Here is a 25,661-nt window from a genome sequence, read left to right on the forward strand (position 1 = left end):
CACAGATTATTATTTTTATTTCATACTACTATAGCGCATAGTTGTTATACAAATGGACCTATCATTATCAGGACAAAGATCTTTTATACCCTTTTATGGTATGCTATAAGAAAAGCACATCTGAAGCGAATTACTGCTTTCATACAGCCGAAGTTAACGATTTCAATATTTTATAAGATAAGTTTTGTTACTTCTTCTCACCACCTAGCACAATCTTGGTTATTTCTTTCTCTTATCTTCTCTGTTATAGCCTCATATATACATATATATACATATATATGTTTATATCTTTTTTCTGAAGTTATACTTCTTATACGAGTTCGGAAAAGGTTGCGATAGATTCAGGTTGCACAACCTTGCTCAATATGAATCTACGTAACCTTGCTCAAGTGCAACCTTGCTTAATATAAATCTACGCAACCCCTTGCTCAATATGAATCTACGCAACCTTGTCTGCGAAGACGTTCGAGCAGCAAGCGAAGCGGTGACAATCGGCGATCGTTTGTTCGTTTCTTTCGGCACAGCTCGGCTTTTCTACCAACAACACAATGTTGCCATGCTTATGCTGTTGTTGTTTTTGTGGAACAATGTTTCAATTTTTGGTTGGTGACATATTCAAATAAAAAACAAGAAAAAACGTTAACTTCGGCTGCACCGAAGCTAATATACCCTTCACAGATTATATTCGTGCCTTAGAAAATAATTTATACCAAATTTTGTAAATATATCTTGTCAAATGCAAAAGTTTTCCATACAAGAATTTGATTCCGATCGTTCAGTTTGTATGGTAACTATATGCTATAGTTAACCGATCTGACCAATTTCTTCGGAGGTTACATTGTTTCCTTAGATAATAATCTATACCAAGTTTGGTGAAGATACATTTTCAAATGTGAAAGTTTTCCATACAAGAACTTGATTCCCATCGTTCAGTTTGTATGGTAGCTATATGCTATAGTTAACCGATATGACCAATTTCTTCGGAGATTACATTGTTGCCTTAGAAAATAATCTGTACCAAATTTGGTGAAGATACATTGTCAAATGTTAAAGTTTTCCATACAAGAACTTGATTCCGATCGTTCAGTTTATATGGCAGCTATATGTTATAGTGGTCCGATATCGGCCGGTCCGACAAATGAGCAGCTTCTTAAGAGAAAATGACGTTTGCAAAATTTCAAAAGGATATCTTAAAAACTGAGGGACTAGTTCGTATATATACAGACAGACGGACAGACAGACAGACGGACATGGCTAAATCGACTCAGCTCAACATACTGATCATTTATATATATACTTTATACGGTCTTCGACGCTTCCTTCTGGGTGTTACAAACTTCGTGACAAACTTAATATACCCTGTTCAGGGTATAATAAATTCTGTTGGGATTCGAACCTACGTACCAACGTGCTCGTCGTAACTTTTAAAGCGCTTACCACCTCGACCACCATTGACTCCTGTATTGCGTAGTCCTAATTATGGTTTGGTTATGCATGAAAGAAATATACAATGGATCGCCGATTGTTACCTCTTTCCTTGCTGCTGCTGCGCATATGTATGTTTGTACGGTTGTTCATTATTGAAGTTGTACTGCTTTTTCTTTCCTTTGTCTTTCATTTCTGCGAATTCTCAACTATTTTACGTGCCCTTTTGTTTAAATACCCTGCGTTGGTCTTTGAAAAATTAAGACTATATTTCACTACAGAAATGATCCTGTGAAGTACGGTCTTCATTTACATTTTTTGGAAATCGACCCATGATGACGAAGTATTTTCGTTTTATCTGACAGCGTGAGGTTAAGAAGTTCATTTCTAATTTTGTCTTGTGGCATATTAGAAATGATGTTTCTTCGAAAATCATTCGCTTACAACGGATAAAACGACTTCTGAGTGGTGATTTTAATGAATAAATTCCAAGGTTTTACGCAAAAATAATGCGGTCAATAAGTACAGTACGCCTATGTATACCTGCGCATTATTTTTCTTTCGTTTGTCTTTCATTTTTGCGAATTCTCACCTATTTTATGTGACTTTTTTTTTCGTCTCTCTTTTATTTTGTGCGAGTTCTTTGAATTTCTGAACGCGCACATGCGTATACATACATTCATATGAGCATGTGCAGATACACAAGATAAGATAGAAGATGTATGCCTTTTAACATCGTATACTATTCTAATAAATATTTTTCGTACTAATAGAAATTAAATTTATCACAGCAATATTATGTACATATATGTATATTAGGTATATTGCTGTGATAAATTTAATTTCTATTAGTAAGCAAAATATTTATTAGTATAGTATTACGATGTTAAAATGCAAAAATTAAAGACTAAGTCCGTCGAGATTCGAACCTGCGTTCACATTGTGACTTTTTATGTGCTTACCACCAACACCACTATTGACACTTTCGTGGCGTTGTCTTAATTATGGTTTGGTTATGCATATAAGAAATATACGATGGTTCAAATAATTTTGTTTAAGTATAGAAATATGCTTTAGTAGAACATTTGCTTTCGCAAACATACAGACAAATGTGCAAACGACATAATATATGTATGATTTTTTCGCATTTTGCTTCTACGCCGGTCAAATTTCTATACAAAAATCGACTGAAATGCATGAGAAAATAAAATGGACAACTAGGGCAAATAATTAAAAAAAAATTTATTGATAATTAAATATAAATGAAAATACATGTAAATTTACTTAAATTTATTTAAATTTATTAAAAACTTATTTAAATTTATTAAGAAACATATTTAAATTTATTGAAAAAGTGTAAAGAAAAATAAAAAGGAAATTAATTTTACTTTGGCCCAGTTTTGTGCGCAATACAAATGCAACGCCAATAATGAATACAAGAAATTGACTAAACATCATGATATAAGATATACAAATTATAATATGACAACCCAATTCGAAGAGTACAAAAGAGAGATGGTTACGCTGCATATTCCCTTCCGCAACGAAGAGAGAGAACAACTTTCCGAGTCAAAATTCCTTCATTTAGACTTTGCTTTATAAAATGTGCATAATGAATTTAAATGTTCAAGTTTTCTTTCATACAAAATGATATGCATTTCTGAATATCACTAAGAAGTATAACTTCTTCCGCGCGTAGGGACTCCACGCACCTTTCTTTTCTTTTAAGTAGGCGGAAGCATCAAAAGCCGAAGTGCGGAACTTTAATCAACTAAACCTAACCTACTCCCAAAACCAGACTCTCCAACGGAATAACCTTATTAAGTATTACTTCGTGGGAGTGATAAGACGTTTAAGTCTCCTCCATAGCACGGACTGTTCTCAGTGGTCTGACACATGAGTGTTGTCAAATTTTTCACCGTGAAACTATCACCGAGAATTTTAAGCTTTTCCTTGTTCTTAAAAAGAGAGGACAATAAAAAAATACATGCTCAGAATTTTCAAAGCACTCTGAACACGTTTGACAATTCCGACTAATGTCGTGTTGGAATCTGTACAGGTAACTTCTAAAGCACCCATGTCCACTCAGTATTTGGGTTAGGTGGAAATCCAGGTCCATGTTGTCTGTTGATTCTCGAATGGATGACCGGTATCAGTCTGTAGGTCCACTGTCTTTTGAGTGAAACTTGCCTAGTGATGCAAACGATGGATCGATGTTTCTGAAACATCGATGTTTTTGTCAAAAAGCATCGATGTTTGCCATCGATGTTGTGATTCTAAAAACATCGATACATCGATGTTGCCTGGATCGATGTTTTATGTCGATGTTTTTTCAAATTTTACTCCACATCTTTGCAGCACTTTTTCTTGGTATTAATGCGAAAACATCTGCTTCGAAACGCATTAGCAAACTGTTATGTGTTTTGTTGTAAAATACGGAGAATTCGTTGGTTGAATGTGCACTTGAATAATACTGAGAATTCGCTTATGAATTAATGCGAAATAAGTTTTACAAAAAATCGAAAATACATTTTGTGTGACAGTCTATTTCGTGTTATGTGTGTTAGAAGTTGTTTTTAAGCGTTTAATATAAGTTTTGTTGCGAAATCATCTGTTGTCAATCACAAATTTGTTACAGGTGTAGTGAATATAAAATACATGTATGTAAATAATTGCGTTAGACGTTTAAATATGTACATAATATTTCAGATTTTCAAAATGCTGCTTTCAAAATTAAAAAGCAAGGTCTGGAGCTTCTTTATAAGAAATGCAGATGCTTCCGCCACATACAAACTCTGCAAAAAGATATAAAAAACAACAGGTAACACGTCGAATCTTCACTGTCACGTTGAGAATGTACATAAAAAGGTACTACTCGATCAAGTTGATAATGCAGAATGCTCCTCTGAAACTACGCCGCACTCGGAACCAAAGCAGCGAAAAATTTCTGAAATAAGTAACATATCACCAACCGCTGGGACGACAGCGTCAAGTGAGTTATCCGACAATAGTAATAAGAAGACTGCATGTATTGAATCGTCTCCTAGTACATATACTCCTTAAGTACTGCAAATGTGAAAGACTTTTTTGAACAGGTCAAAAGTATTTCTTATCAAGATGGCCCTAAATCAAGGAAAATTACTGAAGCAATTGTGAAATATATTATAATGGACAACAAGCCATTTTCCACCGTAGAAGGAAAAGGTTTTCTGCAGATGATGAAAGAACTGGTTCCGCTTTTTAAAGTTCCAAGTAGAGAAACAATAAAATTACGAGTGGATGAAAAATATGAAGCGCTATCTTCAATTTTCAAAGAGTATATACGTAAGTGCGACAGTTATTGCCTAACGTATGACATATGGACGGAGACAATGAAAAATCAGTCGTTCCTTGGGGTAACAATTCATTTTTTAGACAATTTACGTTTGTTGAGTGGGACATTAGGAGTAGTCGAACTACACGAAAGTCATACAGCAGCTTATTTAGAAGAAACTATGTTTAAACTTTTCAACGAGTGGAACGTTTCCATAAATAAAGTTTCTGCTTGTGTAACTGATAATGATTCAACCATGATAAAATTAAATTGAAGCTTGTTTGGCGAAAAAAAATAATACCCTGCTTCGCACACACGCTTAATTTGGTTGTAACGCAATAGATAAGTCCCCGGAAGTATCAGCTTTGATAACTAAGGTGCGCGACATTGTTAAGTTTATTAAAAGAAGTGTTAATGAAAGTGATAAATAGCGAAAGAAACAAATAGACAGTGGGGCTTCTACAAGTAATACCAAGAAAATGATTCTTGACGTAAGAACATGTCGTCTGACATTATCAATTTGAACGTTTCTGAAATGGTCAAACCTTGCGTTGCCCGTACTGGTCCAGATTGTGCACTTCTTAGAATGTTGTGCCTACGGAATCTTACAGGTTGTGGTTGTATCGAAGACCAAGCATTATCATCTCTGGCAGTAAAATATTCCCCAGTTTCAATTGGTGCATCTTCAAATTCTTCATCAGAATCACTGTCGTCCTCTGGGTCATATTCTGGTAACGTGGGCTCTTCTAAGTCTGAGTCATCACCAACAATATCACCTACACATTCATCTAAAGCCTCGTCACCAACTACTGAATCGTGGTCACTTATTTCTTCTTGGCTCTCTTCAAGCGTTTGACGAATATATGTATGCTTGCTGTTCTTCGTACGAAAGTGCGCTTAGTTGTCGTGGAGTAAGCCATTCACCATCTGCCATTTCACTTTGATTTAATTTTTTCCACAAAATAAACAGAAACGTCCTTTCACTTCGAATCATACGTGCATGATAAAATCCGTAATACTGGTAAACCCTATTTTATACTTTTTAGCGCAAGTGATTAACGCAGGTACTAGCGATTTTATGCCTGAGTTTTTATGTTTGCAACCTAAAGTAATCCTTATAAACACAAAACAATAAGTTCTAACCACATCATCAGCGACCCTTAATAATCCAGAAAATATGTACACTTGTGTGTATGTATATTTGTTAAACTATATCAAGGTTGCCTGTGTAAAAATGTAAGCTAGGGTTTTTTTAGCCATGACCATTTTTAACACATGCATACGTATATTATCGATATAACGCAAATGTGTGAGTATATTAGTAAAAAAAATCTGAATCGCAAGCGATTAGTTGATGGTGTACATGCCGGGTTATAACGGCATGCCATTTGCCATACAAAACGTATGTACATACCCGGGTGTGTTGCTGTTGACGTGCGTAAAAAACTTCTGCTGTTGACATAAAGGTTAATTAGATTTTAAGAATAAGAATATCTTTATATGCTAAGGCCATAGTTACATTAATAATAATATATTACGATTTATGTGATATTGCTTTTTATAAATAAATAAATATACCAAAACTGAAGGTCATTTTATTTTTTTTGGCCCGCTACGGTTATGAAAATGCTAAACCTGGCCCTTCACTAAATTATGTTGGACGGGCCTGATTTAAAGCTTAATAAATTTTAATGGAAAACCTGCTAAATCGAATATCGTTACTGATAATTTTCAAACTTTGAGTGAGAACTATCAAACACTATTAACAATCTTCTCCTACTCTCTTTAAGTACAAAATTATTAAATCGAATGCTCTGTATACTTTCGACTTGCTTATATAGCCACAACAACTCCAATAACCTATTTTACGTATTTTTTATACCCTCTTTTTTTTAACTTTTTTGCACCGTTCGTCCATGTTTTCCGGGATTAGTAAAGCGAAGGACAGAGCTCAGGGAATTGGGGTAGGGGCAGTGTCTCCGAGGGTACACCTGTTCCTGTCAATTTTGGCCGCCCCCCTGCATATGATGCGATGATAATGGATGCAGACCCCATTAAGAGGATACCAAAACTGGGCAGGTCCCCGATCAAAAACCTTGGTGTTGACAAACCTTGGAGAGGAGGTCATCACCACCAGCGTTGGGCGAACCCCTTGGGTACAACCTCGTGAAGTTGATCGAAAAACTGTGCCCATTCCAGCGGTCTATCAACAAAACCAAGAACGATCTTCTCGGTGTGATAGCAAAATTACAAGCAAGTCCTCGGAAAGAGTAAAACGTAAAGCCACACAATACGGCACCACATAAACCGCCAGCTCGCACTGAAGCAATAGTCATTGAAAAAACCAGTGACATGTCATATAGCGACTTTCTAAGGACTATTAGAAAAGATGATACCCTGCAGAAACTGGGGGAAAATGTGACAATGATCAGAGAGACGGTCAAAGGACAAATCCTGCTAGAGTTAAAAGAGACACAGATGAAGAACAAAGGCACAGATACAAGCTTTAACTCACGATGTCACGCTTTTAATACGTGACTTTGACGAAATTACGACTGATGAGGACATTGCCAAGGCTAACAAGTAAATAAGTTGAGTAGCTTTGATGAAAATTCGATAAAGAGCATCAGAGCAGCGTACTTAGGAACCCAAACTGCAGTGGTAAGCCTACCCGCGTTGGAGGCAAGAATAATTGCTGATGTACACAAGTTTAAAATAGGCTAGGTAGTGTGCAGAATAAGGGTGAAGCAATATCTCAGGAGGTGTCTCAGATGTCTTGAATACGCACATCTGGCGAAAGCATGCAACAATCCAGATGATAGGAGCCAGTGCTGTGTCAAGTGTGATGAAACTGGACACTTTGCGAAGTCGTGCGGTAAGAACCCGTCGTTTAGTGCATGTATGAAAAAGGGCAGGGAAAACACCGACCACCAAATTGGTAGTAAAAAGTGTTCGCTCTGTCAAGAGCAGGTAAAAGCACCAAAAAATGGGAGTCATACAACTCAACCTAAATCACTGTGCGGCTGCACAAGAGCTTCTTCTGGAGGAACTGGTCAGAGAAATTTTGTCAACTACGAAGAATGAGTAACGAAACCCCGGTTTACTTGGTTAAGATTATATCCAGCTACCTGTCTGACCGGCTGTCACTGTATGATACGGATGAAGGACAAAAAAAGTATGCGGTAACGTGCGGAGTTCCACAAGGTTCAGTGCTTGGCTCATTCTTGTGGAACTGGGTGCAGCGTCTCCCACTACCGAAGCAGGTGCAGATCGTCGGGTACGCGGATGATATTGCCATAACCGTATTGGCAAAAGAACTTGACCAACGTGAGAATCTCTGCAATCATGCGGCGACGACTATCAAAGAATGGCTCACCGTAGCAAACCTCCAACTCGCTGCGCACAAAATAAAAGCTGTGTCGATCACAAGTAGGAAAAAGCCCAAAGGCATCAAACGGTCATATTATCAAGACACAGAAGTCTTTGAAGTATTTAGGGGTAATGATAGACAATAGACTCAGCTACAAGGCGCACATCGAAAAGGCATGTGAAAAAGCAGCACATGTAACGGCCGCTCTAGCAAGAATAATAGTCGACATTGGTGGACCAAGCCAAAAAAGGCGTGCGCTTTTGGCCAAGGTGAGCCAATCAATTCTGGTGTACGCAGCACCCACATGGGTACCAGAACTACAGCAAAAGACGTAAGAAAGTTAAGTTTGCAATGCGGCTCATTGCCATTAGGGTCACGAGTGCAATACGCCAATACACGAGCATGTTTGAGTCTATAGATGTTTGCGAGTATACGCGAAAGTGTGTGTGTGTGTGTGTTCGTGTCTCGATTTCTTGCTTTTCTCACATTCCATGCACCATTTGTTTGTGTAAACTATTTCAGGCAATTTAAAGCATTTGCATAAGGTTGCGTATACGCTCTGTATGCTAATATCATTTTTGTTTTGTTTTGCTACACTCTGCCCTTCCTTGCATATCTTCTGCTATTCCGTTTCGCTACTTGCGCTACCTTTTCTGTGTGAAAAGTCAAAAGTTTTAGTTTTTACTCAACTTTTATCAAGAGAGCTTAAAGCGCACATGTACTTTGCTGCAGTACATATACACATATACACTCAAGAATAAACAACTTGTCGGCAAATATCTTTTTGCATAAATTTTACAGTATTTCGTCCGTTATGTGAATATTTCATTGGAATATTCATGACCTGAAAAACTATGATGACAATGAATCAGGCACACTGTAAGTGATATACATAGATTGGGTTTGGATGTATGTAGTATGCTCAGCTTCAAAGGTTGCATGGTTAAGAAAAATAATAACAAGTGCGTAGAGGCAGAGGGAGGGTGGCCAAATTTTGATTGGAGGCAGATGAGGTTACTGCAAAAATAATATACCTTCTGATTTTGTTTGCTTTCTTATGATCTTGCTACCACACGCACACACACAAACTCTAGCGCATATGCATGTTTACTGATGTATTATTTGCCAATGCTTTTGCTGTATTAATAGACTGCTTCTTTTGATGGACTTGTTTCAATAATGAATGCTATTGACACGACTCAGTAAAAACCTCAAAGTAAACAAAGCAAATGAAGACAAATATAGTAGAATTCTCACACACTCATGTACTCGTGTTAGATATGTACTATACGAGTATACGAGCATATTCTGCCTGCCAGCCAGTCAGCCAATCCAACAAACCAACCAGCAAAAGCTGCAAAAACAATTAAAGCAACAGTAACAATGCATATTGTGACAATCAATTCGAAGGTTTTTTTTTTTTTTGTGTGTGGGGGGGGGGGGGGGGAATCTTACATATATACTGCTACTTAGCTGTAGCAGTATGCACAATTGGTACTGCCCGCTATAGGTGCACCTCATTCGGGACCACGCCTAGTCAGTATTACCTACTGTTCTGGACTTGCGAAACGGTACGCCTACGTACTAAACCCTAACTCCGTCTCCTGTAGTTTTACTATGGACCTGTGGAACCGCCGTTAGGCATTTCATCGCATACCAAGCTTAGCCTGTGGGCTCACGTCATTAGAGCGTTACCTGTATGTTACCGATTAAGCGGTATGTCCATCTCCCCTTGCTTGATGTATCCCAGCGTGTTTGCCATTCGTTTAAGCTGGCTTGTCTTTTCTGTTAGTTTCCGGCCTGCGCTTTTACTTTTATCGTTTATTCGCTTAAGTTCGAGAGCCATTATATCTGGAGGCATAATTCCTGCTAGAACCCCGACAGCTTCATTAGAAACCGTGCGAAATGCACTGACTCCAGCATATGTCTTATGCATTAATGCTGGTCCCCCGCATACATTACAATTGACTACTTGATAAGGCCATGTTTACACGCGCCGTTTTTTCACACGCTTTTTCAACGTGCATTTTGAAGCTGAGCCTCGCATCAATGGTTACACCAAGATATTTCACAGCGGATTGTGTTGTAATATTGTGGCCGTCTATGTTAAGCGAAATAGTTTAAAGTTTTTTTCTGCTGGTTATAGGCACTGCTGCCGTTTTGCGGCCGGCAAGTTCGAGTTTTGCACTCGTTAGCCACTGTTTTATCTTCAGTACAGTGTCACTACAAATACTTTGTATTTGATAGAGCTCCTTAGCTACTATTGTTACAGCAATATCAACAGCGTATCCACATATTTGCACTTCTCTCGGTAGAGGGGGCGCAATATTCCATCATATGGTGTATTCCAAAGGAGTGGGCCTAGCACAGATCCTTGTGGCACACCACCCGTTACCCTATACTTTTTTGGTTCTTCGTCAGTGTCGTAGAGCAAGATCCTATCGGCCAAATAACTTTATATGACGTACAACAAATAGCTCGGTGTTTTTTTGAGCACTAATGCACGCATTTTATGGGGCCAATGGGCCGAGTTAAACGCGTTTCTCACATCAAATGTGACGACCGCACAATATTCTTTTTTCCCATACGTCCACCTGTCTCCTTCAATAGCCTTTTCTGCTATACCTGTAACTTTCTTGATCGCATCCAGGGTTGAACGCTTTCTACGAAAGCCATATTGGGTATTTTCTAGAAGGGTACAGATTATCCGCTCCAGGATCCATCGTATGGATCATATAGAGCGGTCGATACGAGCTTGGTTCTCCTGCCGGCTTGTTTGGCTTCTGTAGGAGTACCAGCCGTTGTACTTTCCAAATTTTTGGAAACACTCCTTTACGGAGGCAACGTGTGTACAAATCCGAAAATGGCTGTGGATGATAGCTGATCGCAATTTTAAGAACCCTATTCGGAATACCATCTAATCCTGGTGCTTTGCTATTTTCAAAGCGCTCAGCAGCTTGAACAACTTCCCGCTCGGTGATTTCTGGCGCACCTATGACTTCTTCGCAATAAAAATTTTCTTCTTCTTGGTTTTGTTGTGGGAATAGGGTTTCTACAACATTTTTAAGTAGTGAAGGGCATGTAGGCGCTTGACATTTGCCACCTTTAATCCTTGACATTACAATCCTATACGCTGCTCCCCACGGATTTTCGTCCACTTTTGCGCATAATTCTTTGAAGCATGTCATTTTGCTCTTTTTAATTGCCTTTTTTAGGTCATTGCGTTTCTTTTTAAATGCTTCTCGCAGGCTGTCACATTCTAAGCTGCCTATGCTTCGTTGGAAACGGCGCCTCGCTTTGTGACTATCCTTTCTCAGAGATTCGATTTCTCGGTTCCACCAATAAGCAGGCTTTCTCTGTGCGGCTGTCCTCTTTTTACTCATAGCGGCATCATTGGCATTGCTAATGTGTTGTACCAACAATTTAGCCTGTTGTTCTATGTCATCACTTCCGTTTATGTTTTCATGAAGCATTAACTTAAAAAGCCCCTCCTCCTAGGGTTTCAGTTCTCGACCCCTTAGACTGCACCTTTTGGTGGCAAACATTTCGCTGTTGCAGACTTTTGCTGATACTTAACATTACAGCCAAATGGTCACTTTGGGTATATATGTATGTCGCATATCCGCCAGTCTATGTATCGATATAACACCCTACTGGCAAAGGATATATCGATAATGGAGCCACGCCCACTCTTCTCGAAGGTGTTTTGTCTTCCTGTATTAAGCAGTACTACGTCTAGAACAGCAAATGCTTTAAGTAATGCGCTACCTCTCAAATGTGTATTTTTGCTGCCCCATTATAGAGCCCAGGCATTAAAGTCACCTGCAATTATATTCGGTGTAGTTGTCATCGCATCCTTTACCAAGTCGTCAAGTAGTTTTTCATATTCAGCATGTGGTATACTTGGTGGTGTATAGCAGCTTTAGAAATAAATCCCTCATATTTTGGCTCTTGTATAGTATGCGTTGTCAATTAATGGTTTGTCTTGCATCATCTTATCTCCGCAATCTCATTGGCGAAATAACCCTCCTCTCCACATTTGATACAGGACTTGCTCCTGTCTTTGGGATTGCTGCATGCTTTCGCCACATATCCATACTCTAGACATCTGAAACATTTCTTCAGTTGCGCTTTTTCCCGGATTCTACAGATTGTCCAGCCGATTTTAATCTTTTGCGCTGCCAGTAGGTGCTTTGCTTTTGCAAGGCTTATGATTGCTTTTTGAGTGCCTGCATTTGCTGGTCTGATGCTTTTAATACACTCTTCACTAAATAGACGAAGCTCTTCAAATTCTGAACGAATTGCTTGTGCTATATCCTCTTTCGTCGTTATATCGTCCAAGTCACGCACTTCCACTGTTGTTTCTTGTGTTAGAGATCTTATCTGTGCCTGATCTCCTAGTATCTTCACCATCTCATCTCTATATGCTTTAGTACTTCCTGTTTGCGCCTTCTTTAGCTCTAACAGTATCTCTCCTTTAGCTGTCTTTTTAATTCTTGAGACATTTTCGCAAAGCACTTGCAGATTTTCATTCTGTTTGACTGCCCGAAGTATGTCTGCGTAAGACATGTCTCCGGTTTTGCGATAACAATTGCTTCTGGTCGAAGGCGTGGTGTGGTGTTTTCCTTCTTCTTGTTTTTATTTTTCTGGGCTTTACTTGGTACCGTGATCCAGGTATCTTCCCTTGTCGCATCCTTTTCTCCTCCCCCGAGATTCCTGCTTTCTCCTGCTTTCGCAATTGGTTCGTCATGCGTTGTTTTAGTCCTTTTTGGAGTGGTTCGTCGCTTTATCTGCTCGTCCTCACGTGGTCTTTTTGGTGTGACCTCAGCAGTCGTCTTTTCCATAGCTACGCTTCTACTTATGTTAGCTTCCCGTTGTCCAATATGGTCATCTTGTGCACGGGTGTAGAGCTTCGATATTTCGCTAAGCGGTTCCCTCATGGGATTGTTGATAGTGCGCAGTAGCGGACGCCTCATGTCCTTTAGCTTTTGTATTATATCTCCAAGTTTATACATATGATCACGGTGCGACTGTGCTTCTTTCAATATCGGGGTGTCCTCCTGAAGCGTTGGAGGTGACGATTTCGACCTCTGTGGTCATTACGCGGAGAGCACCTTCACTGGCGATCTAGCCAAACGCGAAACTTTTTTGAAGGGGTCTACTTCTGAAATCGTGAATTGTCTGGTGACACCACTAGATTTGTTGCTGCTATTGTTGTTTTTGTGTGTTTTTTCATTAATTGTCTCCATTTATCAGCTTAACCAGCGTATCGTGTGCAGGGGGGCGGGCCGAAATAGACAGGAACGGGTGTACCCTCGGGGACTATGTCCCTACCCCAGTTCCCTGAGGCCTGTCCTACGCTTTACCGGATCCGGAAAACTCGGACGAACCGGCGCTTGCCCGGAGCAACGCAGTCTACTAGTTCTGCGCTCAATGTACACTTCCTGACCAGGGCCCGAAGGGGCTGGTTACTGATTCACATCGTGGCCGACACTTCGGCAGAGCTGACTCACATCACCCTCTCTACATCACCAGTGAAAACAGCTGGTAATTCTTCAAAAGACTCCCAGTGCGCCTCCGGTATGGACCGGTCTTATTTACAGCCGCACCTAACATGGTGAACAGACGCTGACCAGGAAGCCGCTCACTTTGAGTCCGTCGCGCCTGGATTTTGACCGATCACCTATATTAGAGAGGCGGGAACTATTCGCCTCTGTCGCAGGAGTTTCATCGGCTTGGCTGGCTTTTATACCGCAACCTCCACTCCTGCCGCTCATCGTCGGGGGTTGCTTATTCGTTGTAACTTATTACGCAACTAACCTGCTACTACAGGCCGTCCGGCTATCCGCGACCTGCCGGCCCCCCGGTAGCTTAGAACTCAGCTGGGATGCCTGATCCCGTAGTATCCAAGACCTACCAACGGGTAGCAATACAAAATTGCTAACACATACACACACATGTACACATAGGTTCTTTGTGCGCATGCAAAAATATGCACGTGCAAGTGTACTGTTAAGAAAAGTCAACTATCAAGATATCTTATGCTTAATATCCACATTGGCAACGGTGTCATTGGTAAAAGCAACAACAGCAACCAAAACAATAATAACAAATCATTGCAGCAACAATTGTAGTTGAAAAATTAAGCCATAGTTTGCGCAATGGAGAAGCTGTATGAATAACAACAACAGTAATATATGACTTCATAACACAAGCATATGCATTAGGGTGATTCAAAATTTTTTTTTTTTTGTTTGGTACTCGGAAAAATAGGTTCCTAGACACCTCTAAGAAAGCCTCTCCAATGAGTTCTTAATTGTAACGGGAAGGTCATTCTACATACAGTTTTCTATTTTTTCTTATTATCAGATAGAAAAATTTATATCTCGCTTCCAACTACTTGAAAAGATATCTTGTTCCTAAGATTTTGTAGGAAATTGAATGCTCTACGGAAAAGGTCTCCACGATGTTTTCGTAAACCCAACCGTTTAAAAGATATTAACGGTTGAAGTTTAATTATTTTTGGGAAATTTTTTTATTTCTTATGAATTTTATAACTCATTGAAAAAAAATTATTATGAATGATAAGGACCTTCCCATTACAATTAAGAACTCATGCTTGGAGAGGCTTTCTTAGAGGTGTCTAGCAACATATGTTTCCGAGTACCAAACGAAAAAAAAAAAAATTTTTTTGGAATCACCCTAATATGCATATTGACTTTTTCTGACCTTTGCCTAAATACGTACAAATGTATGCATATACATATGTAAATAAGTAGAAATTGGTACTTAAATTTGTTTAGACTTCAATTCTAACTGTACTTTTGGGCTCTAGTCGGAAATGATTTTAATTAATAGGCTCTAACAAATGAAATTATGAAGAATATTTAAGATTATTTGTACACTTATTTGCCAATAAAAATAATAATAACATTCCAACTATAGGTATACTAGTTCCTTACATGCACTTGTACATTTTAAATGAAATGTAAACTTTTTAATTTCTTATTTTTAATCCCAAACGTGTACGATTAAAAATCTAATTTTAATCTCAACATCGGGATAAATTTTGTATCCCAAATTTTTGAAATATATAAATATAGAAGGATATCACATGATTTATCGTGAAATAATTAACATTTATATGTAAACTAGAAGATTCGGCCGCTTGCTGATGCGATTTTAGTTATAAAAAATTATTTTTCCAGTCAACATAATATTCAGAAATAAAGTCGAGAACGTTGTTGGTATAAGAATCAAAAGGGAAATCGAGGTTTTTTCAGTCACACATGGTTCGTTCAAACAAAAACCAATAAATAATTAGTAAGGTAGGGGTAAGTTGTGTATAACCGAATATTTCATACTCTTTCAACTTTTAAAGGTTAAAGCAGGGGTAATAACTTCATTCATTAATTTATTCGAAGAACAAATATGCACCATTATTAAAAAAACACGCTGTCTCAATTTTATTAAGATGACTCACATATCACTCAGATATATGCGGTCAAAAGTCAATGGGAGGATTGAAAATTTTTATATTATGTATATTGGGCGTCAGCGAAGTATTGACCCGATTCAAACCATTTTTAACATACAGACACATCATTGTCAGGAACGGTTTCTGTCTGAATTTCAATTGTACGAGTATACGCCGCACATCGAGGGATATTTTCGGTGACACACTTCAAATGCACAATTCAAAGAAAGTTTTAACTCGTAATATTAATTGAATCTTGATTTCTTATTAGAAAGTGAAATGAAATTAAAAATTGTGTTATAACGGAAGTAGGCGTGGTTGTAGCCGATTTCGCTCATTTTCAGCTTTGGCATCGACATGTCAGAAGAATGTTATGTATCAAATTTGGTTCGGAAGAGGTTGTCCCGAGATAAATGGGGAGTGGGCGGTGTTAACATCCCATTTCAACCATTTTCACATTGTCGGTAGGAGAATTTTTTGCTGTAGCTTTAGTGATTTAGAAGATATATACCTGAAACCTATTAAAATACGGGGCCATTCCCTTTTTTTTAAATTTTTGTTCACAGAAGTCCCTTACTACTACAATCGCCTGAGCCGAATTACAGTACCATACCTTATATAGTAGATATACATATCCCGGGACTTGTCCGGCTAAACAATTGAAATTTTTTAAGTGTTCTTCACGCTAAAAAAAGTTGAGAAGTATGTAACAGAACTCAGAAAATATTCACCTTTAATAATTTACAAAAAATTTGTGTTCATTCAAACCATTCCAAAGATACTAAATTTTTTGTCCCCCTGCCTCTCTTAAAACGTATGGCACATCCATCGTTGCGCAATGTGTACGCTTTTATTGCGGCACAGATGTCGGGAGCATACGAGCGCATTCGGCTGAGCATCTTTCTCTTTGACACCATGTCTGAAATCCCACGTGATCTGTCAAAAAATCAAAAAAATCACCCGATACATATCCCGGGATTTATTCAAAATAATCTCCTAAAAAAAAGTTCAAAAAATTTGTGTTCATTCCTTCAATATTTTAGCTTCTCCTTCAATATAGCTTTTTGCGTGGTCCAAAAGCATGTCGAATGAGTGTTTTAGCTCGTTGGCCAGTATGGAATGGCCTCTACGTCTGCATAACGCTTTCCTTTCATGGGCAAATGCATTTTTCCGAAGAGGACGAAGTCGCACGGTGCCATATCAGGTGAATACGGGGGGTGGTTAATGGTTAAAATGTGATTTTTGGTCAAATAATCGGTCACAAGCGTCGATCGAATGTTGGATTCTGAGCAATTTTTTGCCATCAGTCAATTTGTGCGGAACAAACCGTGCACGCATCTTTCGTAAGCCCAAATGTTTGCCCAAAATGCGATAAATCGATACTTTGAAGATGTTCAATTCCATTTCCATGAATTTCAATGATGATTTCGGCCGACTTTTGATGAATTCACGGACAGTTTTGATAGAATTTCCGGTGATCACGGATTTTGATTGGCCCACCACTTTGAAAACGTGGAAACTACTCGTGTACTCTGCTACGGGATAGGCAATCATCGCCATAAACTTGTTTCATCAAATGAAATGTTTCGGTAAAAGTTTTACCAATTTTAAAACAAAATTTAATGTTGGCTCTTTGTTCGAAGCTCATTTTCGCACCGATAACAAACACATACTGACACTTAAAACGCAATAACTTCACTTCTAATCAATGAAATTTCATGAAATTTTCACTGGACAATCGATAAAGATAGCAGATTCTAACGCAGCAGTCGTTGTCCTGTTTACTTTGGAACACACTTTGTATGCACAGAGTTTATGCATGCACATAATTAATGTACTCATAAGTCACTTTAACTACTGTAAACATTATATTGAAAATACAAGAAAATTGCAGCACTCTGACAACAATAATAAAATCTTACATAATTATTTATTTTAATTAAATTTAAATACACAAAAATGCAGAACAACACAATTCTCTTTCTTTCGTGGCTTTACCGCTTGCAGCAAGAAATTCCACAAGTCTGCAGCCATTGTAATTAGCGGCGTAACCTACTTTTAGGCACCCATGCTTTTTTACGACATTGTAGCTACGCGCAGCATAAACAACTATTATTTAGAAAACATAATTCGCCGATGTCGATCCCCTTAAACTTGCATAAATATGGACGCCGGGTTGGTGCAACGGATAAATGAGATGAAGTGCTATTTATGGAGTATAGCGTTAGATAGAAGCCTCATGTCAGTATGCACTGCGTCGGCGGGAGCAGCGTAAGGCTCTTTCGAGCGGGGTGTGGTACTCTCCATAGTGGGGTTGTCGGCAAATTTTGGTTTCATATTTCTAACCAAAAATCCGAGATTATTTATGCTGCAATGACTTTGTGATTGCACTAAAATGCATATTCATAAGTGTTTGTTGTTGTTTGCGGTGTTGCTGTTGCAATAGCGCTAAATTGTGTTATTTGCACTTCCCCTCTGCAAAAGCAACCGCTACAAAATACTCACAAATAGTTTTCCGCGTATTCCTCTCATTACCTCTCTGCCGCTCTCCTCTTCTCCATCTATTTTATTTCCCTCTCATTTAAACATTTTTCTCGCTAAGAAAACTGTATTTACATATATGTAAATGTATACCTTGTATACATATATAGAGTTGTTTGTGTATTTATCTGTTATGCCACACTGTGACAACCCTAAACACGGCAGGGTAACAATACAAATAGAGCAGAAAAAGTTAATTATTGATTGCCGGCGCTGAGGTGCGTTGCACCGTTGGCTGATTATAGGTAAAAGCTGATTCAAAATTTTAGTTTTTAGTTTATTTCAATTTTAGTTTACATGGTTTGAGACGAATTTATTGAATAATGAGGAGAGAAAAAGAGCGATCTATCAAGAATTTCTGGTGACTTGAAATTGATTATGTATGCAATGGATCAGTGTTAATTTAGAATATCTTCATACAATTTTTTGAAACGTGTGTGGATCGGACCGATGTCGTAGCGCCATAGAGGTTTTCGACCAAGTCGTTTGTCCTTTTGTTACTTTGGTTCGGCGAAAAGTTTAGGTGTTGGTGTATGCTGAGTGTATGTAAAGTGAGTACCAGATGATGATGTGGTGAATGTGGGGAATGTGGCGTACCCATGTTGTATATATAAATGCGTGGGATGGTGTTGATGGGTAGAAGTGGGAAGGCTGATACTTATTTAGCCAACAATAATGGTTATGGAAATTGAAATGTTTTTATTTAAGTTGAAGTAGAATCGATAGAATTACGTTCTGAATATAACAACATTCACATGGTCGCCACGACTTCTTTTATAGAAACGTATTCAATGAACCCAATTTCGTAGTACTTTTTCCACTAATCAAATGGTGCGTCATAAAAAGCACGTTCATTATTGACTTCTGAAGCTTAAGAAGAATATGGTTTATTGCTAAACACCAATGACTTCAAATAACCTCACAAGAAGTCATCTAATTGTGTTAAATCACAACATTTTGGAGACTTTTCAATGTCACAATTTTTTTGATATACGTATAATTAAATCTCCAAACTTTTCTAGTAACAATTCGGTTATTGCCGTTCTATGTAGCAGGTAGCCCTGTTTTGTTGCCAATGTCAACTTCTTTCAATTGGGACCGTAAAAAGTTGGTTATCATCGATCTATACCGCTTCCCATTGACGGTAATGGTGACACCAGCTTTATTTCGAAAGAAGTACGTAATATGATTCTACTAGACCAAAATCCACACCATACTATCACTTAGGCAAAAGTAGTGGTTGCTCATGGATTATTTGTGGATTTTCTTCGCATCAGAATCGACAGATTTGTTTACTTACCGCACCACTCAGGTAAATAAGCATTATCGCAGAATATAATTTTCTTAAAAAATCGTAAAAGTTTTTAAGTTGTTCCAAGGCAAAAGAGGAAAATTCAAGACGTTTTCTTTAGTTTTTGAGTTAGAATAATTTTATATGGATTCAAGCCCAAATCCTGTCTACAAATCCACCAGGTTGAGATTTAAGATAGTTCCGATTTTTGAGAACATCTTCGAATCAACAAATTGAAGACTTTAACAACACTTGCCTGAATGGCAGCAATATTTTCATTGCTTCGAGTATTTCTTTGTCTTTGTGACATTGGAGAATTTTGTAAAGAAAATATATGCTCGAAATTTTCAACAATTTGACGAATAGCGAGCGCAGATGGACGATTATTACGACCATAAAACAGCAAAGGTCACGAAAACTTGCAACTGGTGAATGAATATTTTTATAATAAAATTGAATAATTTTTAAACGTTGTTCTTGCGTATATCTTTCCATTATGAAATGTTAACATTACTGAATACAATGTGTGGAGATCTGTACCTGTTAAAGAAAGTGACAATACGCTTTCATAATTTAGCAACAAGGAAGGCTTTGATGTAACGTGTTTGTGAATACGACATTTAATATGAGATTTATATTTAACGCCGACCGCGCCGGACGGAACGTCCGATAGTTATTAATATAATATTATAATTGTTAGTTATATACATATGTATATAAATTATAATAAATCGTGATATCGCAGAATATTACATTGGCGATGAGGCTAATTGGGAAGTATTTTACATAAAATCAGAAAGGCCGTATAGGATTTTGAATTCAAACGTGAATACCGACGCTAAGCGCACACACACACGCACAGATTCATACAGGTTAATTAGTGATCACTACACTTTTAGCGATCACTATGCAATTATATTCGAAATAAATACCACACACGAACGACAGCGTTTACCGACCCTAAAAAGGAGTAACTGGCGACCCACAACGTTCGACCTAGACCTTTTTGAAGAAGTCTTCAGACCAACTACTCTTATCGACAATTTGTTGTCGGATAACAAAGCTGCTTCCTCGATTATGAGCTGTATTAAGAGTGCATGCGACGCTTCAGTGTCTAAGTTATCTCGACGCAAACACCATTCCCCAGTGTATTGGTGGAATGAGACGATCGCCAGATTACGCAAAGAATGCCAGCAAGCAAGGCGATTTTACCAAAGGTCACGTGGTACACCTGAATACACCACTCTCCAAAAACACTTTAAAGGCAAAAGCAAATTACTAAAACAATCAATTAAAAAAAGCAAGCAGGAATGTTCCTTAAATTGTGCGACGATGTTGAAAACAACGCTTGGGGACTCGCTTATAAAACTGTAATGGGAAAACTCCGCACTGGCATGCAAATGCCAACCTCCCCCTCAACAATTGAGAGAATAGTTTCGGTCCTCTTTCCTATCCAACCCCCACTCCATCAAGAGATCGTGAGAGTACCACAAACCCAAGTTATTTCGGCTGTTTCCAATGAAGAAGTCCGAGAAAGCCCCGGGATCAGATGGAATTCCGAATACAGTGCTAAAAACAGCGATTGCTAAAAACATAGACCCCTTTCGAACTATGTATAAAACATGTATCCAGGAAGGCCGCTTTCCATATGGAAAAGACAAAACCTGATATTATTGCCGAAACCTAACAAACCAATGACCGAACCATCCCACTTCCGGCCCCTTTGCATGTTAGACTTCGCTGGAAAGATTCTGGAGCGGATCATATACCAACGGCTAAATAAGGCAATCGACGATGCCGGTGGGTTATCACCCAACCAATTCGGATTCAGAAAGGCAAGATCCACAATTGCAGCTGTAAATCTAGTAAAGACCCTGGCTGAACAGGCTATAAGTGGGAAAATATGGAAAGGAGGCACAATACAGTACTGTATGGCTGTAACCCTGGATGTAAAGAATGCCTTTAACTCGGCATCCTGGCACAGTATATTGAGGGCACTAAAAAGCTTCTCCGTGCCTCTATACCTATACAACATAATATTAAGCTATTTCGAGGATAGAACTTTGAGCTACAACACAAGCGAAGGCTCTAAAAAATATAAAGTCTCTGGTGGAGTACCCCAAGGATCTGTTCTTGGGCCACTACTATGGAACGTCATGTACGATGGAGTACTGCGACTGAAAGTACCCGAAAACGTTCATATTATTGGGTTCGCAGACTATATCGCTGTTGTGGTTATAGCAAAGCACATACACGATATAGTTTCGATAACCAACAGAACAATAGAGTTAATAAGCGAATAATAATTGGCTCGAAACTAACAGATTGAACCTAGCGGAGAGCAAGACCGAAGCGGTACTCATTACTGGCGGAAAAGTTCGTGCAGTTGCCACGTTCAATACAAAGTGTGTAAGCATCACGACACAACCGGCAATTAAATACTTGGGAATCATACTTGATGTAAGGATGTCCTTTGAGGAACATTTAGCGTACACAAGCGAAAAAGCTACAAAAGTGTGCAGAGCCTTGACCCGGTTAATGCTCAATACCCGTGGGCCAAAGCAAAATAGAAGACGACTATTAGCTGGTGTACTAAAGTCAGTTGTGCTGTTCGGCGTCCAGATATGGGGAAAAGCCCTAGAGGTAAAATCACATCTCCGTGGCCTTTTTTCTATATATGCCACTTGCGCGCTAAGAGTATGTTCTGCGTTCCGCACAGTATAGGAAGATGCTGCCCTAGTTATTGCAGGCTTACACCCTTTAGACCTCCTGGCCAAGGAGATTCAATGCTGTACAAATGCCAGGTTACCGCACAATACTGCGGTGGACATTCCGACTGATCCCCAACGTCGAACCATGGTTAAATAGACCACACGGCGAGGTAGACTTCCACCTAACTCAAATTCTCACAGGACATGGCTGCTTCAAAGCATATTTGAGACGATTCGGGCACGAAAATAATGACACATGTGATTATTGCGGAGGCGATACCGTCGAAAATGTGGAACACACATTTTTCTATTGCCCAAAATATAATTATGAAAGGCAACACTTAAAAAATGCGTTCGGTGTAGACCCAACTCCCGATAACTTGGTAAGCCAAATGGTCGAATCGTTAGAGAAATGGAAAGCTGCTTGCGAAGCTGTAGCCAGGGTTACGAAATCCCATGGTGCCAGCGACCAGCGGCGGAGAAGCGAGCCGATAAATGTAACGGACAACCACGACTAAAACACACAAACATTGACGTGACGGGAAGGGTTGGCGACGAACAATGTACGAGGGGGATTATCAGACAGAGGTGGGGCCAAGTATATGCAACTTGTAACGGAATGCATTTTGACCATCACGTACGCATGAGTGTCACTCAACCATCCTCCCGACGTAATAATTGACGGTGGTACCGGGGGGAACGGTACATGACGGTAGAAGGTTTAGTTCGGATTAAAGTTCCACACTGACATGGGGTCCAGGCTCTCGATGCTTGCTCCTCGTAAAAAAAAAAAAAATACAGGTTTTTTGGTTGAATATGCGTGTAGGAAAATGTAAGAAGAAAATTTTATTCAGCGTTACCTAAATAACGGAATTCATTCCAAATGAGATTGGAATAAATTGGAAATTTCAAGGTGAAAATAAAAATGTTTAAAATGAACTGAGAAATTGAAAAAATTGAAATTTGCAAATGGAGTGAGATATTTTATTTAAGTAAAGAGTCCATTTCAAATGGACTGAGACAAATGCAAATGAATTGACATATTTACAAAATTAGAAAATTTGAAGATGATTCGAGAAATCTAGAAAAAACAAAAAAAATAATAAGTAAAGAGTCTATTCCAAATGAAATGAGACAAATGTAAGAGCGAAATGAATGATTGAAAATATGTGCATATTTGTATATTTCAAATGAAATAGAAAGGGACGAAATGGTATTGTATTAAGAAACTATATTCCAAATTTGATAATGTTGGAAACAAGGGTAAAAGATTCATTTGTTTTTCTTTATGTGTAACAACAAGGTCATGAGGAAAAATTTAGCCGATGAGTTTTTTCTCAATGAATGAAAGATAAGAAAACACAGTTTTCCAAATGTAATCGAAATTAATTTATATGATTTTTGTTTTTTTTTTGTATAAAATAAAATGTTGTTTTATGGTAATCGTTTCAGCGAGAAATAAACATGACGGAACTGAAACCATTTCTATGTCAGGGAATGGACAAGGTGTTAAGGCGTACGGAGTGGGAGGCGTGGTTGCGTTCGGTTTATATATATAATATATAGACGAAGAAAGAGATAACCTCTATATATAATATAAGAAAAGAGATAAACTCCTACATTTGGGAGGATCCCAGCTCCAGGCAGTGGTATATAGCATTCCTGGTGCTTTAGTACCATATGATGAGCAAGCGAAAAACGATGAGTTTACACCTTTGATATCAAAACTCAATGAGTATTTTTCGCCACAACGGAATTCCGCTTTTGAGAGGCACTTGTTTCGTTCTATAACACCACTGGAAGGAGAATGTTTTACGGAGTTTTTGATGAGACTACGCCGCCAGATAGCAAAATGTTCGTTTGGCGAGACCAAAGAACAGATTGAAGAAATATGTTTAAAAGATAAAATCATAGATGTCTGGGCACCGTTAGGTTTAAAAAAAAGGTTACTTTAAAACGAACTGACTTTGGATGAGGTCATCAAAACATGTAGTATTGATGAAAAAGTCAACAAACAAACAAAGTCTATGACATCCCAAGGTAATCCAAGCGGCATCCACAAAATTGTACAGCAAAGCATAGAAAGCGAGTGTGGAAGATGTGGTAAAAGGGAACATCGCGAAAATAGTATGGAGTGTCCTGCCAGAAATATGAAATGCAGGAAATGCGATAGAATTGGACATTTTTATCGGAAATGCCGCACACGGTTACGGAAGCCCAACTTCAAAATAGATGAACCGGATAGGAAACGCTGGAGACGAAGAGATACGGTGATACAGTCCATAAGTAGCGAAACTGAAAATGTTCTCGATGGTTCGAAGGGAACTGGGTTATTCAGAGTGGAAAATGAGTCGTCACAAGAGGGGGAGATCGCGTGTAAAATAGGACATAGGATCATCGATTCGGGCTCTAAATTCAACCTGATCAGCCATTCAGATTGGCAACGATTATGCGAGGAAAAGGCTGTTATGTATAACTCATGTGCTGAATCAGCGAATCATTTTCGGGCATATGCTTCAGATCGTCTACTCAAGGTATTACAAGTTTTTGAGGCTCCAATTTCGGGACAAAACGATCCGGAACTGATTACTAAATTTTATGTAACCGAACACTTTATGTAATCGAATGGTAAACAATCTCTATTAGGACGGGACACAGCTATCGAACTCAACGTTTTAAGAGTACGTGCGTAGAGTTGAGGAATCGGAACCGTTTGCCAAATGACGGGATGTTTCTGTCAAACTGTCTATTAACGAATCTGTGGTTCCCGTGCAACAACCCATGAGACGTGTGCCGACGGCGTTGGAGGGCAAAATAACTGAGAAAGTGGAAGAGGCTTTAAAGTTGGACATTATCGAACCAGTAACTGACCCAAGTGCCTGGATATCGCCGGTGGTGATTGCCTTTAAATATGATGGAGATATTCGGGTATGTATAGATATGCTCCGGGCAAATAAAGCAATACAGAGAGAAAATTACCCTTTACCGATTTTTGACAACTTTATGACCAAACTAAGGGGAGCCAAGTAGTTCTCTCGACTTGATTTAAAAAATGCCTACCATCAGTTGGAGTTGGCTGAGTCCAGCAGAGAAATTACTACATTTATTACGCACCGGGGTTTGTTTCGTTATACACGTTTAATGTTTGGAGTGAGTTCGGCTCCAGAAATATTTCAGTGACTAATGGAGGAATTAATACCTCCTTGTCAAAATGCATTGAACAATATTGATGACGTACTCATTTTTGGAGACAACCTTGAAGAACATGATAAGGCACTGGAAATGGTTAAGACAATTTTTAAAACAAACAATGTCTTGCTGAATGAAAAGAAATGCATAATAAGAATTCAAAGGCTGAAATTTTTGGGACACATCCTGTCGGATGAGGGGATTGAAGTTGATCCCGAAAAAGTAAAAGTGATCACAACATTCAGAGCGCCGAAAAATAAAGAAGAAGTACGTAGTTTTCTTGGTTTAGCTACATATGTGGGTAAGTTTATAATTGACTTGGCAGACAGCACCGATCCTCTAAG

General features: G+C 38.6%; 1 non-coding gene and 1 pseudogene across 1 annotated transcript; one reads left to right on the forward strand and one right to left on the reverse strand.

Annotated features, from left to right (window-relative positions):
- The window catches only part of LOC126755796 (uncharacterized), a 114,680-nt pseudogene that overhangs the window by 40,397 nt on the left and 48,622 nt on the right, over positions 1-25,661 (reverse strand).
- Positions 1,687-1,895, forward strand: LOC126757675 (small nucleolar RNA U3). Its single transcript, XR_007666765.1, has one exon. It is a non-coding gene; the product is annotated as a small nucleolar RNA U3 (small nucleolar RNA).

The sequence above is a fragment of the Bactrocera neohumeralis genome, chromosome 4 (genome assembly GCF_024586455.1).
Source record: "Bactrocera neohumeralis isolate Rockhampton chromosome 4, APGP_CSIRO_Bneo_wtdbg2-racon-allhic-juicebox.fasta_v2, whole genome shotgun sequence".
NCBI classification, from domain to species: Eukaryota; Metazoa; Arthropoda; class Insecta; order Diptera; family Tephritidae; genus Bactrocera; species Bactrocera neohumeralis.